This window comes from Mastomys coucha, unplaced genomic scaffold (assembly GCF_008632895.1).
Source record: "Mastomys coucha isolate ucsf_1 unplaced genomic scaffold, UCSF_Mcou_1 pScaffold21, whole genome shotgun sequence".
Lineage (NCBI taxonomy): Eukaryota > Metazoa > Chordata > Mammalia > Rodentia > Muridae > Mastomys > Mastomys coucha.
This window is the reverse complement of record NW_022196904.1, coordinates 47,417,364-47,443,152: the sequence shown is the minus strand read 5'-3', so window position 1 is coordinate 47,443,152 and position 25,789 is coordinate 47,417,364. Positions and strand designations below refer to the sequence as shown.

Here is a 25,789-nt window from a genome sequence, read left to right as displayed (position 1 = left end):
CTGAAGTAAAAGTCCAGGATTGTATTGATCCCTCTGCTGCCATTATAGAAGGGCAGGGTTCATTACTCTCATGTGTTTATTAGTGTATCTAGGCATGGAGAATTAATTTTTTTTTTACCAGTGTTTTGATGGAGAAGGATGAATAATACCAAAGGGTTTTTCTATTGTGAGAATATTCATTTTTTTTTTGTGCTGTGTCAGGACAAAGCAAATCTTTTTAGGGATGTTGGTACCTTTGGCTATCAGCAATTCTTGTGTTCAGGCTTCTCCAGCAGGCTTTTGGGGTGTGAGGGAGCCCTTTCTTCCTGAGTCATAGGATGCTTAAGTCATCTGTCCTTCCTCAGTCATCTGTGTGATGTTTTTCTTTAATATTAATGTACAGGGTTTTTAGTTGTGCATAAAGGAGATAAAAATAGGTAATTCCATTTCATTTTATCTATCAAATAATTTTTGATAATCCAAACTACAAACTTATCACTATACATATGTGTATATATATATATAATATAATATAATATATACATATATTTTATATATCAGTATACATATAATATATACATATACTATATATATCAGTATATATGTTGTATATGCAATATAAGCACAAATATTCTCTCCTTTCTTGGTATTGTCTAGAGTTTATCGTAAAAGCCAACCTCCTTTATTTAGTGTTAGGAATCACAGAAAGCTATAGAGAAGCAAACCTAGACTATGAATATAAATATCCATGAAAATAAAAATAGTTGCAAAAATCTATGATATAGTTTTAAAATTTCAAAAATATTTGTCAATACTTTGATCTAATGATACACACAAAACCAGCAAGGAAACAAACCTCATATCTCTCTTGCTTCAAAAGCTGTAAGAGGAAGTCTATTTTGCTGCCAAATCTGAAAGACTGGGCAAATAGATTCACATTTGTAAATTCTACATCCCACCATGGTAACACTGCCCTGCAATTTATAAAGTAACAGCACAAATAAAGTGACAATCAAAACATTTTTAAAACAAGCATCAGCTAAGCAAGAGACATTGAAATAGAGAAACCTTTGCTGTAGGCCTCAGATACTGTCTGACGACCTGCTTCCTTTGGGGTTTTTGAAGCTTGTGGTCTAATTAATACTTCCCAAAGATTATGTGTGAAAGTCAGGAGGGTTTAAGGTCAAACACTGATATGGGCAAGGGTGAATATTGGATATTAAGGAAGCTAAGGTTAGCAAAAGATAATTTAAATTGTAATTAGTCCATGGACCTGTAGCCTCCATTAGTCAGTCAGCCTCTGGAGAAGGTTCAGAGGATTGTGTGGCTTCTTTCTGGGAACTTTAGATCACAAAGCCTTGCTTCATAAATGTCCATTCATCACAGATATTGTGTGAATAACAGACAAAGTGAAAGGTACACTAAAACCGGCCTTAACAAAGCAGTGAATTTCCTGAAGCTACTTACAGACACATGGTCAACTCTTAGGCAGCCACATTACTCAAAGGCCCCCTGCAGCACAGGTAATGATTCCTGGAAGCTGTAACCCTGGACCTATCATTATGGCCTGCACCTTGCCAGGCCAGAAAATGAGGAGGGGTCCTATGTGTCTCCTTACTTTTTTTGATATGTGTGAGTTGACTGCTTCCAGAGTCTCATAAGCCTTCCTCCTCCCTCAGGGAGGGAATGTTTCAATTCAAAGGAAGTAACTTCACAACACATACACACACGCTCATACACACACACAAACACACTCACACAAAGACACACACAGAAAAACACAGACACACAAACACACAAACACACACACACATGCACACACATACCTCATGGCGCTAAAGAAAAGGCCCTGTCCTCTCCTTTTTCTGTTCTAGGAGAGCACAGGCACAGTGAAACTGCTAGAAGAGACTGTGCAAAATTGAAAAAGCCTGAGAATTCTCCCAGTGAGGATAATCAGGGTTTGACTGGAGTTGCCATGGAGACAGAATATAACTCATTACTGTCCTACAGACTAGATCATTTGGCTTGTGATGTTCAGACTAGTACTTCCTCTCCTTTGCTATAGTCCACAATTGTGAAAGCAGAATCTTGGTAGAGGAGATACTGCTCAAGTAAAAAAAAAAAAATACTCAAGTGCTTATGGGAAATCATGCATTTTCTTCCCCCTTTGGTAGCTGACATCAAGTTGTTGAGATAGAAATTACATAGTGATAATAGCAATACCGTGCCTTTTGTTCTAAGCTCTGTATTTTTCCCCTTACATTTGTGCTGATGTAGTTGCCTTGGAGATCTGGTCATGGCAACTACCCAGCAAAGCAGACCATTCTGAAAATTCAAGGCCTTTAAGTGACTACAGTTTTCTTGAGTGCATTGTCTCCAATACACAGTTCTAATCTTCCTTTTGCATCCTCAGATGAGCTCTCAGGTTTGAGTGTATAGAGATACTTGCTGTTTTGCTTGATGAAGCCCCCTTGTCTATAGTAAGAGTTAGTAGACAACTAATTATCTGCAACTAATAATTGAAAATCTCATTTAACTTCCCTTGACATCTCTGTTCCACTAGAAAAATGCAATAACAATTTCCTGACAAAAATATTGTCATAGCTTATTGAACATTTTTTTTTAAAAAAAAATCTAAAATTCAAAGGTCTGGAGGGATATTCAGTGAGTAAGAGCACTGGCTGCTCTTGCCAAGAGCAGCCAGTTTGATACCCAGAACCTACATGGCAGTTCAGTACTATCTGTAATTCCAGTCCCAGGGCATCCTATATACTCTTCTGGTCCTTTAGGGTACCAAACATGCATGTGTCAGATAGACATACATACAGATAAAACACATATAAATGACTAAATAAATAAATGCATACATACATACATACATACATACATACATACATATGTAAATAAAAAATTTTAAATGTCTCAAACTCTGCATCATACTTGGAATTATCAGAAGCATTCACCAAAGAACTGAAGTTTTTAATGGCTATGTGGCTCAGTAGTTGAGCACCTGGCCCTAAATTCACTCCCTAGCATACAAACAAATAAATGAAGTAAACACAGAAGTAAATGTCATGGCATTCACTCAGTGGTAGGCTGTTGATGTTGTGACAGGAGACAATGTAGCTACAGAATGGGCTGACGTACAGTCTCTCTGTCTTTGTCTACAGAATGGGCTGACATAGAGTCTCTCTGTCTGTATCTACAGAATGGGCTGACATACAGTCTCTCTGTCTTTGTCTATGATGGTTAGTATTAACTGTCAATTGGAGAAGATCTAGTATCATGGAGTAGTCAACCTCCCGCAGCCAAGACTCCCCACCATGATGGATTATATCCTTAAACTGGAAGCCAAAATAAACCCTTCCTCCCTAAAATCACTTTTTGTCAAGGTACTTTATCATGGAAACTGAAAAAAAAAAAAAACACTACTTGTTTTGTGTTAGACTTAGGTTCACTGTGAAAAATTAGTTTCATTGTGACACTTCACACAGGTTTTTCATGTCCTTGATTATATTTCCTTCCATTATTTTACTTTGACTCTGCTTCTTGTTGGTTCCCATTCTCTTTGCAAACAATCCCCTAACTTCTTTCAAATCATGTATGTGCATGCCCGAGTCCCGCCCTGACATTCAGGTTCCTGGAGAAGTATGGTGCTGGTGATTTGGGCCAAAAGCTAATAACTTTTGGTGATTTAGCTCTCTTGCTATTAAGAAGCCAAAAGCTGATAGCTCCTGGCAGTTAACTCCTGCTCATAGAAGCAGAGGCTAAGACACTTAATTACTGATTTCTTTTCTCTTTAACTTAGAGATTCTTGCTGGCCAGATGAGAGACTCAGAGTTCGTTAACTCTTCATGAGTCAGGGAGAAAAGAAAGGAAGAATCTCCGGCACACAGAGAGAAACACACATTCTGGATGAAGAAGAAAAAGGCTACACCATCACTTCATTGTTTTTCTTAGTTTTTAATACCTTCTCAGGATAATTGATCACATGGTTTTTAAAGCATTTTTACATTCCATAAGTTCATAGAAAGTTTAAGGCTATAGTTCATGCCATAGGTCAATAAGGCTTAAGAAGTCATAGCAGAATGGTTTACATGTCTTCCCGTTAAGACTAGTACCTGACTAAACATCCATTCTTTTTCCAGCTTCATAAGTTCATTATGTTTAAAGCAATAATTTTTATGTCATCAGCACAATTTTGTTAAGAGAGAAATCATCTGTGCCTTATTATTTTGAAGTCTTATAGAGATAAATGAGTCCATCATTTATTTTCTTTCCTTGCACCTACAATAAATTTCCCATTCCAACTTTATATTATCAGATACTGGCCTTATTCCTAACCTAGAAGGAATGTTTTCCTTGATTGTAAGTTTCTTCCAAGCCTGTTTTGTTTTCATAGTGCAATTAACCCATGACACATGAAGGTTTACAGAGCTCTATTTGTATCATCTATTCTATAAGGGGCTTGAGATTACTTGTATCAATTTAGGAATTCTATAAAATCATGATCAGGAATTATGAAATCATCAATTCATCTACACAGCATTACTACATGAATGATCTTCATAATGATTCTGCCTGAGGGTGGGCTAATACCCAGGGATCGTTAGGCTATGTAATAGTGGCAGGAAAGGGATATCAACAGCAAGAAGCAATCCTTGGGTGAAGTCTCTGAGGACCCTGCATCTCAGACTGAACCCATTGCATCCATGCAAAACAGTGGGCCATCTCCCGAAGATTCGTTTTCCATAGTCTTTCCTTAATGGCTTCTGACATGTATACACACACACACACACACACACACACACACACACACACACACACACATCTATCTATCTATCTCTATATATAGAGAGATGTCCAGCAAGCTTCTGAGACCTACTTTTCTCCATCACTACCCTAAACACTGGCACTGATTGTGGCAATGTGCAGCATGTCCATCTTATGTGTGTGGGTTCAGAAGAGTTGAATTTAGATTTTCATGATTGCATAATTAAGTTTTCTTACCCACTGAGCAATCTCTCCAGCTCCTGTTGTCTTCTTGATGATAGCTATTCTGATTGTACTAAGAAGTATCTTAAGGTACTATGGCTTTTTTGTTTAGAGTTTAGGTATATGAGGTGATGGGCATCCTGATAGAATTTCTACACATTACCTAATATACGCTGATCTTATTCACTTCTTCATTCTCCTTTTTGCCTTGATCCATTCTCATCCTACTTCAAAACATAGAATTTCCCTCTTGTCTGATAAAGAAGATACATAAGTGAATATGGCTTCCACAAGACAGGTTGGTTCTCACCTGGCAGAAAGTAAATTGAATCCAACAGTCTGCCTCACTGCGGAAGGGATTTCTACTTCTGTCTGTTGCTGTATTCATTATGCCATTTATGAATTGTGTTTTAAGTGTTTCTGAGACTGCTCAGATGCTGAACAGGACCTTAATTACCTTTCCAACAGCTGCACAGTGTTTGGACTGTGGTGGGGCAATGATAACTGTTTAATAAATGTAATAAATTAGTTTAGAATCTTATTATCTTAGAAATAACCTATTAAGAATAAGTAGTCATTGGAAATCACAGAACATAAAACTTTCCCTGTTTCTTACATACAAGGTAGAAGTGCAGATAAAATGAATTTTGAATTTGGCTTTCACAGATTCGGCAAGTGTTTCCTAAAGTTTTGTGTGTTAGGAAGTGATTTGGATGGGACCTAGAGCTTTCATACACACCAGTGTTTGCTTGTTGTACCTAGGCGTAAGAGATTATCACTCTTCTAGGCACATTCTGTGTGAAGAATCAACCTGGCTGAGGGTATTAAACTCTGGACCATGTTCCTTCTCTAGGCAGGCCACTTTGTATGTTCTACTTCTTTTTCTTAGAAAAATGTTAATGTTTTCCTATCTTCCTACAATGGCAGGTATACTACACTATTCCTTCAGGCTGGGACTTAGACTAGCAATGGAGATAAAGGGAAGTCTGTTTGTGTTAAATGTGTGGGGTGACAGTGGCAGAGATCTGATTATCCTTAAAGAGTCAGGTCATATTGGAATTGCATCTTTGAAATAGCTAGAAGCATCAAGTATATATTACTTTAAATAGTGTTGGTGCAAAATCAAATCAAAACAAAACAAGACAAAAACAAAACAGTGCTTATCTCAAAGGGAATGAGTTTATTCTAGAGCCAAGTTTGAGTGACCATGGCCCAGGAACACAGATTTAGGTTTCCCCAAATCCCAGGATCCAACATGAAAGTGGTTTCATTGCATTTTATGGCAATAGAACAAAGAAAGTCATGAATGAAGGCAAGTTTAAAATACACTGGTGGGTACATTAGAGTAGCAAATGCGCCAAGAAAGATGGGGGAAGGAATACTTTTCTCTAGGCCTCAGATGTTATTTGATGACATTCTTAGCTTCTGAGTTCATGGAAGATAGTGGTCTGCTAAGATAAGAGATTCCAGAGGTTTTTATCTGTTAGTTACAGGTCTCCAGGTAGAACAACTGAGGGGTATACCTTACCAAGCCTGGCTCCGGAGCCATTTTGTCTAGCCTAGGCTGTATGTCTCACATATTCTACAACCTCTGAAAATGACTAGCTTAGATCACTTAAAACATGCCTGTGGGGAACATTTTATATTCAAACTGTAGAAGTTTTTGTTTTCAATGTTTGTGAAAATGGACATGAAATATCCATAGTTCGAGTCTGGGAAGCTTCATTGTATCAGTAAGGAAGTCTCCAAATTACTACTAATAAATATAGAAGCTCACATCAAGCAATAGGTTATAGAATGTACCTTAGCAAGTAAAATCAAGTCATGGTTTGGCCAGTATAACAATCTCCTTGTTTATTCTGCCTTTCTCCATGACTGTCTTAATTCTTCTTTCTCATATTTCCCTGAAAGAATCAGTTCCTGGCCTCAGAGCAGCTTTCCTCTTTCTCCTGGCCTCTTTTCTCAGTTTCCTTATAGAATCTGTTAAGCATTAGATTAGGGTCACAAATCAACAGACCACTACTCTGATTTAGGTGTCTCAACAAGGTGTGGTCACTAAAAGACAGAGAGCAAACTCATATGACTATAATGGATGCTGATTTTTATCCAAATACAAAGGTCCAATTCACTCTTCCTCATTGGCTGAGATCTAACATTGCTTAGGTTGGAAACTGGTGAGAAAGAGAAAGAAGGTAGGATAGAGGGAGATGGCAATGAGTCAAGGTATCAGGCATTAGACATATAGACATTTTGTTTTAGAACTTATAAGACACAGCTTGTACCTTCAGTCAAGACTGATTACTTGTCCTCAATATGCTGATAAAAGGGCCAAATAAAAAGAAAAAAATGGAAATGTTTTGATTTTTCGCTCCATTTAGGGTGATGTTGAAAAGCTTCTGTATAGCAAAAGACACCATCATCTTGACAAAGTGACAGGGTACAGATTGGGAAAATATTTTTACTAATTATACATCTGATGGATGGTTAATATTTAAAATGTATAAAAAAACTAATAAAAAGAACATCAAGAGAAAAAATACAACCCCAACCCAAATATAAAATGAGGTTCAGAACTAAACAGAGAGTTCTCAAAAGATGAAACACAAATGGTTGGTAAGAAACACTTAAGTGTTTAGTACTCTTATTTGTCAAGGAAAATCAAATCAATAAAAAAAAATGCAGATTTCATCTTACAACATTCAGAATGTCCAAGATCAGTAAAAAAATGACAGCAGCTCAAATTGGTGAGGATATGGGGAAAGAAGAACACATATCTACTGTTGGCAGGGGTGAGAACTTGTACAGATACTATGGAAATCAATGTGGCACTCCCTCAGGAAGCTGGGAATTGATATACCTTAAGATTCATCTATATTACTCCTGTGCATATACCCATGTTGTTTAAGCATCCTACAAAGACAGTTGCTCATCCATATTCATTGTTACTTTACTCATAATAGCTAGAAAAAAATAGAAACATTCTAAATGTCCATCAAAAGATATATGGATAATGAAAATGTGATACATATACACAGTGAATTATAACCCCATTATGGCGATTAAAAAATAAATAAAAATTCACAGGAAAATAAATGGAGCTAAAAAAAAATCATCCTGAGTGAGGTAATTCAGGTCTAAAGAGAAAAGTATGGTATGTGTTCTCTTACTTATGGGTGTTAGCTTTTAAGCCTTTAATAGGCATGTTACTGTTTGAATAACCTGAGAAGCTAGGTAAAGTGGGGCGGGGAAGGAGTTCCCTAATAAGGATGAATAGAACAAATAGTTATAGATGGAGGTGGGGGTAACTGAACATGGAGATCAGACAGGGAGGAGGAAGAGGCAAAAGGAGGGGGAAATATGTAGAACGAAGGATAAAACTAAGGGCTATTTGAAGGATTGTTTGGAAACCTAACACAGTAGAAGTTTCTTAAAATATATACATATATGAAAGAAATATAAATGGAGACACCAAATAATTGGGGAGACAATGCCCCAAGTAATCAGGGAGACAATGCCTCAACTAAATATTTTTCATCACCAAGTGAAAACTCCACTACCAGTAATGAATCACACTTTGTTGTCCAAAGAGGCCCCAATGGAAACTCCCAAAGAACTCAGGTTATTTCCAACCCTATTGATTGTTCTCCAGAATCTGATGGGTAAGACTCTATTGCTTAAGAACACCTACATATATCTCATTGAACATGGAGAAGTTGAGCAGAACTTCTAGAGCTTTCACCCTTCTCACTAATATTCATGGTACTGGAAGATAATACACATCACCAGAGGAAAAAAGTTACCACCAACCCAGCTACAAACTCTTTGATGTACAGCAGTGTCATTCTTACATGATACCTTGGTACAATGTGGCCCAAACACTGTGAGAGCAACTAACCCATCTCTGATTGGATTTAAGGTGCATTCCATGAGATGGACCGCATGCTTGACACTTCTGGGATAGCCAAGAACCTGAGACTAGATAGGTTGGTCCAAGGGGAAAAATCAAAAACTATTGTTCTGCTAAAAGAATTTAGAAATAAAATGCTTACTATTGACATTCTTCTATATCCAAAGATTATTTTCTAGCTTAGAATCAGAAAAGCTTCCTCTTGCTGTATCTGGGAACCTATATACAGCACCCACAACTGGACAATATGTATGGCATAAAAGATTTTGGAATAGTTAGTCCTTAATGGAACGTCTCCATCAAATACCCACTCTCCTACCCCAAGTATCAGGTAGCTATGCAGAAAAAGAGCTATAAATATTGTAAGAGCCAGAGGGGATAGATGACACCAAGTAAACCATATTTTCCAGATACAACAGTACTGATGCACATAAGAATTCACAAAGACTGTGGCAGTATGCAAAGGGCCTGCACAGGGTCAAGTCAGACAGAGCCTCAGTACAAAGAGAAAGAATTGGACAGAGGTTACCATCTCTAATAAAGAACATCCACTTATGAAGGAAAGATTAGTTTTTTCTAATGGAGTCACACTGTGTGTGTGTGTGTGTGTGTGTGTGTGTGTGTGTGTATGTGTGTGTGTGTGTGTGTGTGTGTGTGTGTGTGTGTGTGTGTGTGTGTGTGTGTGTGTGTGTGTGTGTGTGTGTGTAATCATACTTAAATACTCAATGGTATTTTTATAGACTTTTTGCTTTGTTTGGGCACTTAATTTTTGTCTTCCTGGTCTTTTTCTCATATATAATAGTTTCAAATTTTGTATTTTTTATAGGTTTCCTGTGGATGTGCGTGTTTCTTGTGCTTTCTCTTTGTTATTATCATTTTTTTTTAATTCTGATTTGTTTGCTCTTGTTGTATGTTTTACTGTTTGTTTCCAAAATGAGAAAGGATGAAATCATGGAGCCAGGTAGGTGAGAGTAGACAGCTTCTGGGAGGAGTCATGAAAAAGGAAACCATTATCATAATAGACTGCCTGAAAAATTATTTTCCACCTGAAAAAAAAAGCAGAAAATGTATATTTATTTAGTGTAGCATCATTGACAAGAGGGACAAAGAAATTTACACCTTACATACATACACACCATCACTATTCATGTCTGTCCTAGGTCGTGCAGTAAGTAAAAGTTTAAATAGGAAACCAAGGGTATGCACATCTAAAGTCCCAGTGGTCCAGATGTCGTCCTTCCCACCACTGACCCATCATTGTCTGGGTTTCAGTTTCATTCTGTAAGGTGAGCTCACAAGTAGTTAGAAATATATGGGTGGATTGGTGAGCAGAGGGAGTGGGGAGGAAACAGGGCTTGTTTGGGGGTTTTGTTCTTGATATTTTTTTCGGAGAGGTAACCTGGAGAGGAGATATCATTTGAAATGTAAATAAAGAAAATATCTAATAAAAAAAGAAATATATGAAGCCTATTTCTAGGAGACAAGTTCCCTCTCTGGCTAGCATCTTTTCTTTCCCTAGTCTGAGATTCCTAGGAAATTTACGTATTGTGGGTCCATTGTTTCAACAGTCTGATAGTCCTGTTTAAATTTCTGCCAGGCCTCCAGAAATTGTAGCAAATTTCAGGAAGAAATTACATCTGGCTGAACACAACATACATTCTTTAAAACTAAGGCCAACTTGAGGAGAAACATGCTTGTGGTAATTAATCCTCTTTTTAAGAAAAATCTAAATTATTTGCAGACTCATCAATGTCTGGTTCCAAGACAGTGAATTCCATAGCATTGTGTTCTCCTAGAATTGAGGGGAATGTTCAAAAAATGTTTAAGTTTCAATTTTTTTTTTGATGGTTCTATGCTGGATTGTAGAGGATAACTCCTTCCTTTTGGATCCAAGAACCCTCTCCCACACAATGAATGTGATAGTTCAGAGGAAAGAATCCTATAGAGAGCTTGATATGCTGCAAATCTATGAAAGAAAAAGATAAAGCACATTATCTTTGAAACTATGATTTCAATCCTGATTTGATATCATCTGTGGAAATAGGGCTTGAAGGCACAAATGCAGTATTTATAGGGCAGGGTCTCTAGTAGTTGTGCTTCAAAGAAATTCTAAAGGCTTTGATGTAGCCATGGGTAAAATTAATGCCATAAAGTTGTGGATCAGGAGGGAGAACTCTCAGCTACTTCCCCTGTACTTTATCTGCCTATGTGCCACCATGCTCCATGTCCTCATTATAATGGACTAAACCTTTGAAATTGTAAGCCAGTCCCAATTAAGCACATTCTCTCATAAGACTTGCTGTGGTCATGATTTTCCTTCACAGCACTAGAACTGTGACCAAGACAATTGCTCAGGAAATACCATAGCTCCTAAATATTCCCAAATAGTGCCTCTATGTAGAAACCAAGTGTTTTGTTACATTTGCATGGCTTTCGGGTGGAAATTCTCATTCAAACTGCTACATGTACTATTTTCTGTGAAGTGCATTTATATGTTCTCTCTTCCTCTTCAGAGTAATCTGCCCATCTCAAGGTCTTGGTTTGCTGACCAGACTTCATGTCCTTTTAACCTACTTCCAGTTGAAATGACACATCAATTAGCCTTAATAGGTTCCTAAGCCAAAATACTGATGGTATTAAAAGCTGTCAAGTGTTAATTACATCACCATTTGATGTGTGCAAGGGGGTCATCAAGACTTTGTCTATCACTCATACTCACCCATTGCTATTTATCAATAAAATAAGTAGAAGCAGTCATTTACAAAGTGCTATGTTCAGCTACATAAAGAATAATTTGGAATCTTCTAAAAGGAGCAGTAACTGTTCTTATTACAGAGTTGGTGCTGATTGGTACAATGATGAAAGATAAGTGTATTAGTTACTATTTCTGTGCTAAAACACCATGACAAAGGCAATTGAGAAGGCAAAGCATTTAATTGGGCTTATGGTTCCAGAGTGTTAGACTCCATGATGGCAGAGCAAAGGCGTGGCAGCAGGAACAGCTGCGAGGAGGTCGCATGGCAAAGCACAGCAGGAATCAGAGAGCACACCAGGGATGGCATGAGTCTTTGGAAACCTCTAACCTAGACCAAGTTGCGCACCTCCTCCAATAAGACTAACCTTGCAATTCTTCCCAAATTGTCCTTCCATCTAAGAACGAATCACTCAAACGTGTGAGCCTGTAGGCCTCGTTTGAATTCAAACTACCACAGATTAATTTTCTTTGTTTTTCTTCTTGATAGTGCTTCATGAACATGTGGGTTTAAAAGTTTCGTCCTCCTTTAGAGTAGCTTTTCAAAATCAGAAAGAAGAGCTGTCTTTATTCATATGAAATAGATAGTAAAGTAGCAAGAGAAACATGATACCATAGAAACCATTCTTTCATATCTTTTGTGGGGCTTATCTGGGATGAGTACATGTGTGTTTATGATGTTACTACTACCTTTTGTGATACAAAGCATAAATCCTGAAACAAAGGGGACATGAATGTAGAAAAGGGGTCTTTATAAAGGAAGATGATAGAGTGAGGTGATGATAAGAGAGTGTGGAGTGAGAATAATTACAATTTTTATATACATTTATAAAAGTCTGAAAGAAGACACTTGTTTAATATAGCTCATAGGCATGCTTGAAAAAGTTACCGCTATGTGTGTCAATAAAAGTCAAAGAGTTGGGATATTAATTTGATGAATTTTAATTGTTTACTCTTTAAAGGTTTTTTAAAGAAATTTTAAGTTACTAAGTACAAGTGGCATTGAGTTATTAATCTCCCCAGTGATAGGGACAGAGCACAGCTCCAGCTCATCCCCAACACCAGCGTGAAGACAAAACCATAGGGAAGGAGAAAAGAATTTCAGGGCCAGATTAGAAGCAGAACTAGAGATTTATTAACAGCCATTTGTAGGTCTTAAACAGATGGGTTGCTAAAGAGAAAGGTGCTGAGGAGGAGCAGGCCGTACCTCAGAGTGGGCTTGGGCAGCTCTGAGCTAGTCACTGTTAGCTTTCTTTTTTTTTTTTTTCTTTTCATTATAATATTTATGTTTTTATTTTTTATAATAAAATTTTTTATTAGATATTTTCTTTATTTACGTGTCATATGATTTCTCCTTTCCCAGTTTCCCCTCCAAAAAAGAAAAAACAAACAAACAAACAAACAAGAACAAACCCTTGTTTCCTCCCCACTCCCCCTGCTTGCTACCCCACCCTCTCCCACTTATTGGCCCTGGCATTCCCCTACACTAAGGCACAGAACCTTCAGAGGGCCAAGAGCCTCTCCTCCCATTGATGACCAACTTTGCAATCCTCTACTATACACATGGTGCCACCCAGGGAGTCAACCACCAACCAAGGAGTACACATGGTGGGACTGATTGCTCTGGCAGCATGTGTATAGTAGCTTTCCTTACAATGCACATACAAAGTGTTTTGGTGTGTCTCAAGTTACTTTTTTGAAGGTTGCTAAGAAACACCACTTACTCCTTTAACATTTCTCAAACAGTATATTTTACATCTGTGTGTAAAGCAAAAGTTTTTTCCTGATTAACAAAGTTGTAGGTTGAATTTTCTAGACACTCTGTGTTTAGGTCTAGGAAAAATAGAGGAGTGTTAAAGGCACACGGCTATATATGACTGTAGTCCTAAGCAACTACAGTTGGTAGGGTGTCCTTGACAAGTTGTGTATTATAAAATATGTATTATCTTCATGGATAGTTTGAGCTTTTTCTAGTGCATTGTTTTCTGACTCCATCAGCAGGATAAATGAGCCCTCATCATCTTTCTCCAAATTTCTGGCTGATGATATTGATCAGAGGTAGAAATAATAGTATAAAGTAAATAACTTTTGTTTAGATATTTCTTATTAAAATATGTAAATAGAATTATATCAAAATGAAAATTCTGTTTTTATTTCCTAATTACTTTTTATACTGCTCTTACCTTCATTTGGAATTTAATATGAACTCTTTCAATCATTATATTTTTTATTCATTAATTACATTGCATAAAATATTGCTTAGTGTATCTTTAAATTTGAACGCATGACAGAAGTTTTGGTTTCCAGTGCTGGATGTGAATCCAGAGCCCAACACAACTATGCAAGTATTCAGTGAATAGTTGTTTATTCCAGTGAAGTTTCTCACCATACTTAACAGTTTCGTTTTAAAAATCTTGCCATGTAGATATGTTCAGAAGTCATTACCTCACTTAGTGTTAAAATCAACATGGAGGTTTAGATATCTATTCCACTGTAAGTCATAAATCTAACAACAGGTAGCGATGTGCAAAATAGGAATATTTTTCTGTTCTATATGAAAACTGTTGTATTGCTTTGAAGAACAATGTGTTGGAGAGCATTTTGAAATGAGTTAGCTATTACTCAGTCATCCATTTGCAACTATGGCTTAAATTACTAAAAGCTTTCTTGTATTGTAAAGGAGGGGACATTTTCTTTCAACTAATAAGGACAGCATGTCTCTCCTTGATAATGTTTTTCTGATGTTGACTCAACCATTCCTTTCTGACATATGTGTTCCTACCAATGATTTGTGAATTTTATGAATTTTTGTGTATTTTTCTGTGAAAGGAAAATGGTATCATCCAGTTTTCAATGTAACCTCTGACAGGGTATGGTACATGATAAGTAGCACAGAGATGAGGCAGTTAATTGGAGCTTTCCATGCCCTTTAAACCTAGTCAGAGAGAGTCTTTAAGGAGGAAAGCATGGGCCACCTCCAGAACAGACCTGCTGAATGAAGCAGCGTTAGTGCCTGTGGAGGTGGGAGTCCAGGAATAGTACTAAGATCGTAAAAATGAACTGGCCAGGTCCATGTTCTCCCTTTAGGAGGCTCCTTCCTGCCTAGATGATAAAAATTAGTACTGTTTAAAAAAGTTGTAGTAATTGCTACAAGAAGAAATTACTATAATGTTTTAATTTTATTGATGCTTTCTTTACCTCCATTGTTTCAAGACATTAAAGAAATGAGTATGCTGTTTCTTTGAGTTCTTAATTCTTTGACTTAGCTTATAAAGAATAGGAGTCATCCTTTAAAACTTGTAAAGCATACTTTTGCAACTGCCTAGCCATGAACATTTCTCCTTTAGTGAAGATTAGGAGAAGAAATGCAAGATATGTGCTGTTTTGTTTAGAACACTTCAGTTTTTTTTTTCTTTTTCTTTTTCTTGAAAACAGTAAAGTCTTGGTTCTGTATATTTTTAGGAAATTTTGGTAATTAGGAACTTTGAAGGAATTTTCTGATATCTAAAATTCAGTTTTACATAGTTTTTATATAGATTCTTCTGTTCTTGATAAACAGGTCCCAATGTCTCATTCATGGAAATTTATTTGTGTTTTTGTTTCCCAAGATCCTTATTAGTATTCAAATTTCATGTCACACTGTTGTCAAAACAAAAACCACAGATCTCATCTTAAAGGGACTAAGACATTGTTAACTCTGGAACCAATTTCAGTGATTGTGACCTGGGAATACATACTTAGGCTAGCCCAAATTCCATCTTCCTATGTGGAGCCAGTTTCACAACCTTCCTTATTTTTTTAGGACCTAGAAAGTCATAAATCAAGGGAAGCTTAGAATACATTAATGGGTTCATCAGAGAGGCAGGTACCTTGAAATAGGAGGAACTTTCTTATAACCTCAAGATTCTGTTGCTATTCTTAGCTCTTAGATCAGTGGAAGGTACTTGCCTGCTTAGTCAGTAGATTCTGAAAGGTATTTGTCTATGGTTACAAGGTATTAATTCTGATACAGCAAGGGGCTAGGAATTGTTTTGGACAGTCTATCAGAGAAGACTCCTCAGACAGAAATCTATAGCCAACTACAAGTTATTATGACCATCAGGCAGTGGTGGTACATGACTTTAATCCGAGCATTTGGGAAGGTGAGACAGGCAGATCTCTTATGAGTTCAAGGGTAGCCTGGTCTACAGAATGAGTCCAGAACACACAGGGCTACACAGAGAAATTCTGTCTGTGTGTCTTTATTACAGATAGCTGGGACTACTCTCAGTTATTCAGGACCAAATGGTAGCACCTATTCTTTGAAATTCTGGAGTTTTTAAAGGTAAAACTGACAACCTTTGTATTTCACTTGGCAACAGCAGGAGGAGTTTTTGTGCATGCAAGCAGTTTAACAGAAAGATAAACTATTAACTTGAAGAGGAATTTCTCCAGAAGCAGGCAGCTTAACAGAAGCTAAATAAGTTAGCTAAGACCTCCTGATGCAAGGTTTCTAGAACAGAGTTCCAATTTTCCATGGAGCTTCATGACAAGAAAATGACATATTAGAAAAAACTTGAAATGACCTCAACAAGAATACAAGATGGAAGCTCACAACCATCCATTGTACTGAGCACAGGGTCCCTAATGAAGGGGCTAGAGAAAGGACCCAAGGATCTGAAGGCTTTGCATCCCCTTAGGACGAACAACAATATGAACTAACTAGTACCCACAGAGCTCCCAGGGACTAAACCCCAACCAAAGAGTATACATGGTGGGACTCATGGCAAGAGCAGCATATGTGTAGTAGAGGATGGCCTAGTCTGTCATCAATGGGAGGAGAGGCCCTTGGTCCTGTGAAGGTTCTGTGGCCCAGTACAGGGGAATGCCAGGGCTAGTGGGAAAGGGTGGGTTGGTGAGCAGGGGTGGGGGGAACAGGTTTTATTTATTTATTTTTTTAGGAGGGGAAACTGGGAAAGGAGATATCATTTGAAATGTAAATAAAGAAAATATCTAATTTTTAAAAAAGAATACAAGATGGAGAAACCTCTCCCTTGTCACAGAATGGCTATTCCCAAAAGCTAATACTAGCCCAAGAGAAGAAATTAACATCTGGACTTGCAAAATTCTAATCTCTCCACAGTACTGAATTTCTAATCAGTCTATTATTCTCTGTAGAAGTTATTTATTCACAGACAGACATGGTTTCTTTTCAGAAATTTTATGCATACTATTAATTTAGCTATTAATTTCATACAAAATGTGTCTCACTGTGCTCCAAATTGGCCTGCAAACTCCTGGATTCTATGGTCCTCTTAACTTAGTGTACCTTGTAGGGCTAAGGTAACAGGCTCATGTTCATAAGTGTCATTTGACAGGTTGAGTCTGATATAGCTACAAAGGCCTTCCAACACAACTTAATTTTTTAAAGTTTAATTTTCCTGATATTTTACAAAATTTCTCAATTTTCCCCTACCCATTCTACTATTGCTATTTCATTTCTGAATCTAAAATTACACAGCTGTCGGAATCTAGCACATCTTTGAATCCATCTACATTAATTTTACTTTCCTTATTTTTTAACTTGAATATTTTGTCTTTGAGTTCACATCACCTTATCTTTAATATTATTGTGCTAAGTCTCCTGTATTAAACATAAAATAGATAAACAAATAAATGAAAATCACTAAAAGTATTAGCAATGTATATATGAATTTTAGTGACAATAATGACACTTTGTGCCACTGAAGACAAAGCCAACAGTAAATCTGCATGATCTCTGAGCTGCATTGACAATGTTATATCCTGTGGATGTATTGGTTTCAACATCACTTTCAAGTTCACTAGACTTAAATGTTTAAATGGATGGGAGGCAGATGTTGGAAGAGTGAAAATATATAGATTTGGGGAGGAAGCTGAGCCAATTAATGTAGAAATGAGTTACAATGTTAAATTCATAGTGAGCACAATACTGATCTAGATTATTAGATTTTTTTAAAAAAATACAAGTGTCATGTTCATGGGTGATGCATACATGTGCTCCTTTGTTCTTTAAGTACCATGTTTGAGGAAGTACCACTGCAGAGGCAATATTTTGGTACTAGCTACTCTGTCAGAGTCCTATAAAATGAGCCAGGTATTTACAGGAAAAAGCTGATTCTTAATGTGGAACTGAGTATAAGAGTCTGGAAGGTTTGTAGAGCCATTCTATACTACTGATCCAGAGTGTCAAAGGCAAATGAAAAAGCCAAAAATAATAAAGGATTTTGAATTATACCTTTGAATATAAACTAAGCATCTGAATTTTAAATGTCAGTGAATGAGGAAGTATGGAGAAGAGGTAAAGCTTAAAGAGGAATCACATGTAAGATGTACACACACTCTGCCAGGAGATGAAAGTTCCTGTGGCCCTTGCCCTGTAGAAAACCTCTGGAGTACTGACACTGCAGAATATTTTGCATCCAAACAGCAGAACATGTAAATGCGTAAAAAGTAGTTTCCAAATGGAAAAATTTGTCCTAATATATATCATGTAGATGACCAATGTGATACCAGCATCAGTAAGACATGCCAATAAATGTCCCAATATAGCATGACATGCTAGGAACTTGCTATGGCATGCCTTATCTACAGACCTGCAGATCATGGCATCAAGCTAATCAGGAGGAAACCAACATAAAAACAAACAAACAAAGAAAAACAAACAAAAACCACTGGATGGTAGCTGTAGATAATTTCTGACAAAAATACCTCAAACTGCCAAGGTCATGTAAAATTAAAGAACTCTGAAGAAGTGTCTCAAAGGCAGAGTATCTACTGATCAAAGGATCCCAGGTAGATTATGAAAGTGCAGTGCATTAGGTGACAGCTAACAAAACTGAATAAAGCACAGACCTCAGTTAACAATAATACCATTTGAATGCTGGGCCATTGGTTACAATAATTAGATCATTCTAATAAAAATGCTAATAGTAAAAAACAAATGGAGGTGGCTGAGGAAATGACTCAGCAGTTAAGATTACTGGCTGCTCTTCCAGAAGTCCTGAGTTTAATTCCCAGCACCCACTTGGTGGCTCATAACCATCTGTAATGAGATCTAATGACTACTTTTGGTGTGTCTGGAAACAGAGACAGTATATTCATATATATATATATATATATATATATATATATATATATATATATATACACACACACATATATGTATATATATGTATATATATATTATATCTAATCTTTAAAAATTAGATAAGTGCAGGATATATAAGACATTCCAAGAAAATAGGGTGTGATAAGATGATTCCATTGATAAAGTACCTGCTGCATAGGCATAAGGACCTGAGTTTGGAGATCCAACACCCATATAGAATCCTGAGCGTGGGATACACAATTGTATCATCATGCTGAGGGGTCAGGAAAAAATGGCTTAAAAACAAATAGAAACTCACATTCAGCTTGGAATTCAAAACCTTTATCCACTTGTCTACTTTTATAAGTACAAGTTTGTCTGCTATTGAATAAGTCAACATGGAAGCTTGTTCAATCCATTGAGGATTTTCACAATACCCTGAGGATTTTCACTTACACGTTGTCAAAAAATGTGTGTGTGTGTGTGTGTGTGTGTATGTGTCTAAGATATGGATTTCTGAATCTTGCCTGCTAAGCAGCCTAGCTGAAATATGACAGCTGTCATTGACCACTGGCTTCAACGTATATGCATGTGCAGTCATATATACAGGTACACGCACCCATGTGAACACATACTTCCACCACACATACACTCACACACACACCATAGATATTTCAGAAAATGAATAATAAAGCTTAAGAAAACTTATTTGGAGTCTATCAACCTGCACAGTGAATAATATCACAATCACAAAAAAGCCACCTTCTGTCTTTGTAGCAGTTAAAAAAATCACAGAAGAAAAACATATATAAATTTACACATATGCATGTATGTGCATACACACATGCATGCATTTTTTTGGACAAGCTTTGAGTTACTGAAAATTCTCAATGCACATAGAAAAAGCTCCCAAGTTGACTATACAATATTTGATAGAACTTGTCCTTATGAAAATAAATCAATGTGTAAAGGCTTTGAATTTCAAGCTAATATGGGCTTCCGTTTGTTTTTAAACATTGTTAATGTTTTGATGATAAAATATTAAATCTACCATACACTTTTATAGATCCAAATTTCTTACATTGATAATGTTTATGATGGGCTTAGATGAAACATTGATGTGTCTTGACTTTTGTACCCTCTGCTCTCTTTCCATAAAGTTGACTCCTAGTGAAACCCATCACTGTGAATGTACTCGTTTAAAACAAACATTGCTTTCCATTTGATTTACAGGTTAAAAATAAATTAAGTAATCTAGAATCTCTGTTGCACATAGAATGGGAATTTTTTACAGGAGATAGCAGGTTTGTCATTTTGTAGTACTCTAAGACTAAGAAAACTAGTGCACAAGCAGTCAGTGGCGGTCTAAACAGTGAGCTGACACCCATGTGTCTGTCCATTGCTGGGCTGCCTGGTTGGTGAAAGGAGCCTGCTGTTTTCTTGTTTTCATTATAGAATGAGAATCAGATGTGGGGACAAGGGTTTGATAAGGCAGTACCTCCCCACCCACCACCCATCTCTGTGTTCAGATTGAACAGCGGCTCTAATTGTTTTCCAAATAATCATCCATAGTAATTAACTTAAATGAGGATTGGGTCCTGGGGAGAAGATAGGAGAGAAGCAACAACATGAAAAGCAACTTTTCTCAAGTTGTTGCCATGGTTCCAGGGACGCAGGCTATTTCTATCCCAGCAGCAAACACAAGTGCTTTTAGAAAAGGGACAAAGGGAAATGAAATCAGGGCTATTTCCATAGCAACAAGGAAATTTGATGTGGCTTGCTTTTACTTTACCTAATAATACTAATATTACCCATTAATAATTTTACAGGAACAGTTCTATGTTAAATCCACAACATGCTGCATTGCTAAAGATGTCTCTGAGGCAAATGGGAAATGTTAAATGATCACTGACTGCAGCTAGCCTGGCCATTTATTTATTTAATGATAAAAAGAAATTCTCTTATTTGTATCAAAGACAGTGTCACATAGATGCTTGTAGGATACAGGATTAGTAGATGTGAAATGAATGATGTAAAGAGATTTTGAATATATAAACATACTCCAGGTGGAATTATATAAATATAACAAAGATCTGATTAAAGGAAGAAAAAAAAATACGTGACTGAGCTTGTTTACTTGGAGTGAATATTGTGAGAGAAGAACAATAAGAAGGTAAGGCAGGAGATTAAAAGTTGTTTAAACCACACAGTCTAAAGGCCTCTCAGGAGATCTGATGCACCCAGGGCAACAGACCCCACAGTCTGAAAGTCTCCTAGGAGATCTGCTGCACCCAGGGCAACAGGTAAGGGACCCTTAAGGAGCCCAGCAGACTGGGACACCTCCCTACTGCTCAAACTCCACCTCCCTTCCAGCCTACACCTTCCATTGGGGCAGATTATCAGAGTGTCTGATTCTAAAGACCCTATGTCTGAAGAACTCCCAGTAGATCTGCTGTAGCCAAGGCAACAAGTCTCCCAGGAGACTTGCAGCAACCGAGGGACATAGGAGGCAGACTCGAGACAGAGACACCCAAGCCGGTTAACACCAGAGATAACCAGATGTTGAAAGGCAAGTATAAGACTCAGAACCCAGTTCTTCTACCAGAGCAAGCCCTGGATAACCTAACATACCTGAAAACAATGATGCTGACCTAAAATCCTATCTCATGAAGATAATAAATAGATTCCTTTAAGGAGGATATAAGTAACTCACTGAAAGAAATATAGTAAAACACAGGTAAACAGGTAGAAGCCCTTAAAGAGGGAATAAATAAACCCTTAAAGAAATTCAGGAAAACATAATCAAAGAGGTGAAGGAATTGAACAAAGTTGTTCAATACCTAATGATGGAAGTAGAAACAATAAATAAATAACAAATGGAGCCAACCCTGGAAACGGAAAACTTAGAAAAGAGGTCAGGAGCTACAGATGCAAGCATCAACAACAGAATACAAGTGATAGAAGAGAGTCTCAGGCATAGAAGATACCTTAGAAGATATTGACACAACTGTCAAAGAAAATATGAAACAAAAAAAACCCTAACCCAAAACGTTGAGGAAATCCAGACACAATGAAAAGACAAAACCTAAGAATAATAGTAGAAGACAGTGAAGATTCCCAGCTCAAAGGACCAAAAAACATCTTCAACAAAATCATAGAAGAAAACCTCCCCTACCTAGAGAAAGAGATGATCATAATTGTAGAAAAAGCTTACAGAACACCAAATAGATTGGACCAGAAAAGAAAACCCTCTCATCACATAATAACCAAAACACTAAATGCACAAAACAAAGAAAGAATACTAAAAGCTATAAGGGAAAAAGGCCAAGTAACATATGAAGCAGATCTATCAAAATTACACCAGACTTCTTAACAGAGACACTAAAAGCAGAAGAACCTGTACAGAGGTCATGCAGACCTTAAGGGAACACAAATGCCAGCCTAGGCTAATATTCCCAGCAAAACTATCAATCAGCATAGATGGAGAAACCAAAATATTCCATGACAAATCAAATTTAAATAATTTCTATACCAATCCAGTCCTAAAGAGAATTCTAGAAGGAAAACTCCAACACAATGAGTGAATCTACACCAAAGAAAAAATAAGAAATTAATCATCCCACAACAAAACCAAAAGGAGAGAATTACATACACATAATTCCACCTACAATAACAAATATAACAGTAACTAACAATCATGTGTCCTTATATCTATCAATATCAATGGGCTCAATTTCCCTATAAAAAGACTTAAGCTAACAGAATGGATATGCAAGCTGAGTCCAGCATTTTGCTTCATGCAGAAATCACAACTCAATGACAAAGATAGACCCTACTTCAGAATAAAAAGGCTGGTAAAAAGTCTTCCAAGCAAATGGTCCAAAGAAACAAGTAAGAGTTGCTATTTTAATATCCATTAAATAGACTTTCAACCAAAAGTTATTAAGCAAAGTGGGGAAGAACACTTCATATCCATCAAAGGAAAAAAATCAACCAAGAGAAAAGCTCAGTTCTGAAATCTATGCCCCAAATGAAAGGGCACTCACATTCATAAAAGAAACATTACTAAAATTCAAAACACACATTGAATCCCATGCAATAATAGTGAGGGACTTTAACAACCTACTCTAACCAATGAACAGGTCATTGAAACAGAAACTAAAGAGAGACACAGTGAAAATAACAGAAGTTATGAACCAAATGGATTTAACAAATATCTACAGAACATTTCACCCTACGATAAAAAACATACCATCTCAGCACCTCCAAAATTGACCACATATTTTATCACAAAACAAGCCTCACCAGATACAAGATGATTGAAAGCATCCCCTCCAACCTATCAGATCACAGTAGACTAAGTCTAGACTTCAATAACAACAAAAACAACAGGACACATGCGCTACCATGTTCATAGCAGCCCTATTTATAATCACCCGAAGCTGGAAAGAACCCAGATGTACTTCAACAGAACACAAAATAGACAGGACTAGAAAGAAAATCCTTGTGACATACCAAAGTTTAGTCACTAATTGTACATAACAGAGCACATTAATGCTGTAAGGGAAAAATCACAAGTCTCCTAGAGAGGAAAACCTATCAGAATAACAGCTGATTTCTCAATAGAAAATTTTAAAATGTCTGGACCAATGTATTCCAAGCCACCCTTGCAACACCAGACAAGCCAACATAAGTATCTGGCATAATTGAAATACTTTTCATGTTATGTATAGTCTAAACTACATTACACCAACTAACCAAATGTAAAGAAAATACAGGAGGCCACATTTTAGGCTAAAGAGATGAGCATAGCAACCAGACTATGAAAAAAAAAACACAATAGCATAATTATTAAAACACAAAATACCACTGACAACACAAACAACATTGCCAAAACTGACATGACAAAAATTAACACATATTTCAATAAAAATATTAAATATCAATGAACTAAATTTCCCAGTCAAGAAACACAATTCACCTATCTGTTTTATATAAGAAACACATAATAGCTTTAAAGAGAACACCAATTTAGGGTAAAGATTGGACAAAAGTATTCCAATCAAATGGAACCAGTGAAGATATGCACATCATTTTTATAGTATCTGAAAAAATAAACTTCAAACTAATATAATCAAAAGAGATAAAGACAGGTACTTCCTTCTAAGCAAGAGAAGAGTTGCTAACCAAGAGGACTTTACAGTCATATACGGTTAAAAAATAAAAAAGTCCCAGGGCCAGCAGGATCAACACAGTACAATTCAGTAAGACTTTCAAAGAAAGTATGTAATTAATTCTTAAAATTTCCAAAGAAATAGAAACCGAAGGAGCATTCTTTAAAAAAGTTAATAATCTATTTATGTTTGAATATTATGTATATTGGTATTTTGTTTGCATGTATGTCTGTGGTAGGGTTTTGAATCCCCTAGAACTGAGGTTACATGTGAGTGCTAGGCCTCTGGAAGAACATCCAGTGTTTTTAACAATTGAGCCATCTCTCTAACACGAGAAGAAGCATTCTAAAAATCCTTCTGTATAGACACTATAATTCTAGTACTGAAACAAGGTAAAAATACAACAAAAAAGAAAGCTAGAAGCTAGTACTCCTGATAAACATGAATTTAAAAATGTTCAATAAACCATTTTCAGCTATAATGTAGACATATGTCAAAAAATTATCCATTATAGCCATGTTGACTTTACCCCCCCAAAGTCAGGATCTTCCAACAATTAAGGTCAGTAAATGTAATAAACTTCATAAATGGAATTAAAGACAAAGAATTTAGTACTAAAGGGAACATGCTTTATCATAATAAAAGCTACACAGGAATAAGCTACAGACAACACTGTGGTGGTTTGAATAAGAATGGCATATAAAAGGAACCATTTTATTGTGGGTGTGCTTACAATTTCAGGTGGCTAGTTGATATTCATCCCGGCATGCAGGATGCACTGCTGAAGGAGGCAGGCATGGATCTAGCACAGTAGCTGTGAGACTACATCTGATCTGCACACACATGGGAGAAAGAGACTGATATGAGCTTTTGAAACCACAAAACCCACCACAGTGACATACCTCCTTCATGGTCACAATTCTTTTTTTATTAGATATTTTCTTTATTTACATATCATATGATTTCTCCTTTCCCAGTTTCCCCTCCAAAAAACAAGCAAACAAACAAACAAAAACAACAAGAACAAATCCCTGTTGCCTCCCCCCTCCCCATGTTTGCCACCCTACCCTCTCCCACTTATTGGCCCTGGCATTCCCCTACACTGGGGCACAGAACCTTTACAGGACCGAGGTCCTCTCCTCCCATTGATGATTGACTTTGCAATCCTCTACTACACACATGCTGCCAGAACAATCAGCCCCACCATGTATAGTCCTTGGTTGGTGGTTGAGTCCCTGGGAGCTCTGAGGGTACTAGTTAGTTCATATTGTTGTTCGTCCTAAGGGGCTGCAAACCCTTCAGCTCCTTGGGTTGTTTCTCTAACTCCTTCATTGGGGACCCTGTACTAAGTTCAATGGATGTCTGTGAGCCTCTACATCTGTGTTAGTCAGGTACTGTCAAAGCCTCTCAGGAGATAGCTATATCAGGCTGGCTTGTCCTTCCTTCAGTCTCTGCTCCATAGTTAGTCTCTGCAACTCCTTCCGTGGGTATTTTGTTCCCCCTTTTAAGAAGGAATGAAATGTCCACATTTTGGTCTTCCTTCTTGAGTTTCTTGTGGTTTGTGGGTTGTTCTTCCTGCATTCTGAACTTCTGAGCTAATAACCACTTATCAGAGAGTGCATATTTAAACCGTTTTTTTGTTTTTTGGTTTTTTTGTTTTTTGTTTTTCAAGACAGATTTTCTCTATGTAGCCCTGGCTGTCCTGGAACTCACTCTGTAGACCAGGCTGGCCTCAAACTCATAAATCCACCTGCCTCTGCCTCCCAAGTGCTGGGATTAAAGGCATGCACCACCACTGCCCAGCATGGTCACAATTCTTAACCCTTCTAAATAGTCTATACACTTCAAACCAAATAAAAAAAAGAATATATATA

At 37.0% G+C, this 25,789-nt stretch overlaps 1 protein-coding gene across 1 annotated transcript in view; it reads left to right on the top strand.

Moving 5' to 3' along the window:
• Gabrg3 (gamma-aminobutyric acid type A receptor gamma3 subunit) overlaps window positions 1–25,789 on the top strand; it is a 644,969-nt gene that overhangs the window by 301,853 nt on the left and 317,327 nt on the right. The window lies entirely within an intron of this gene.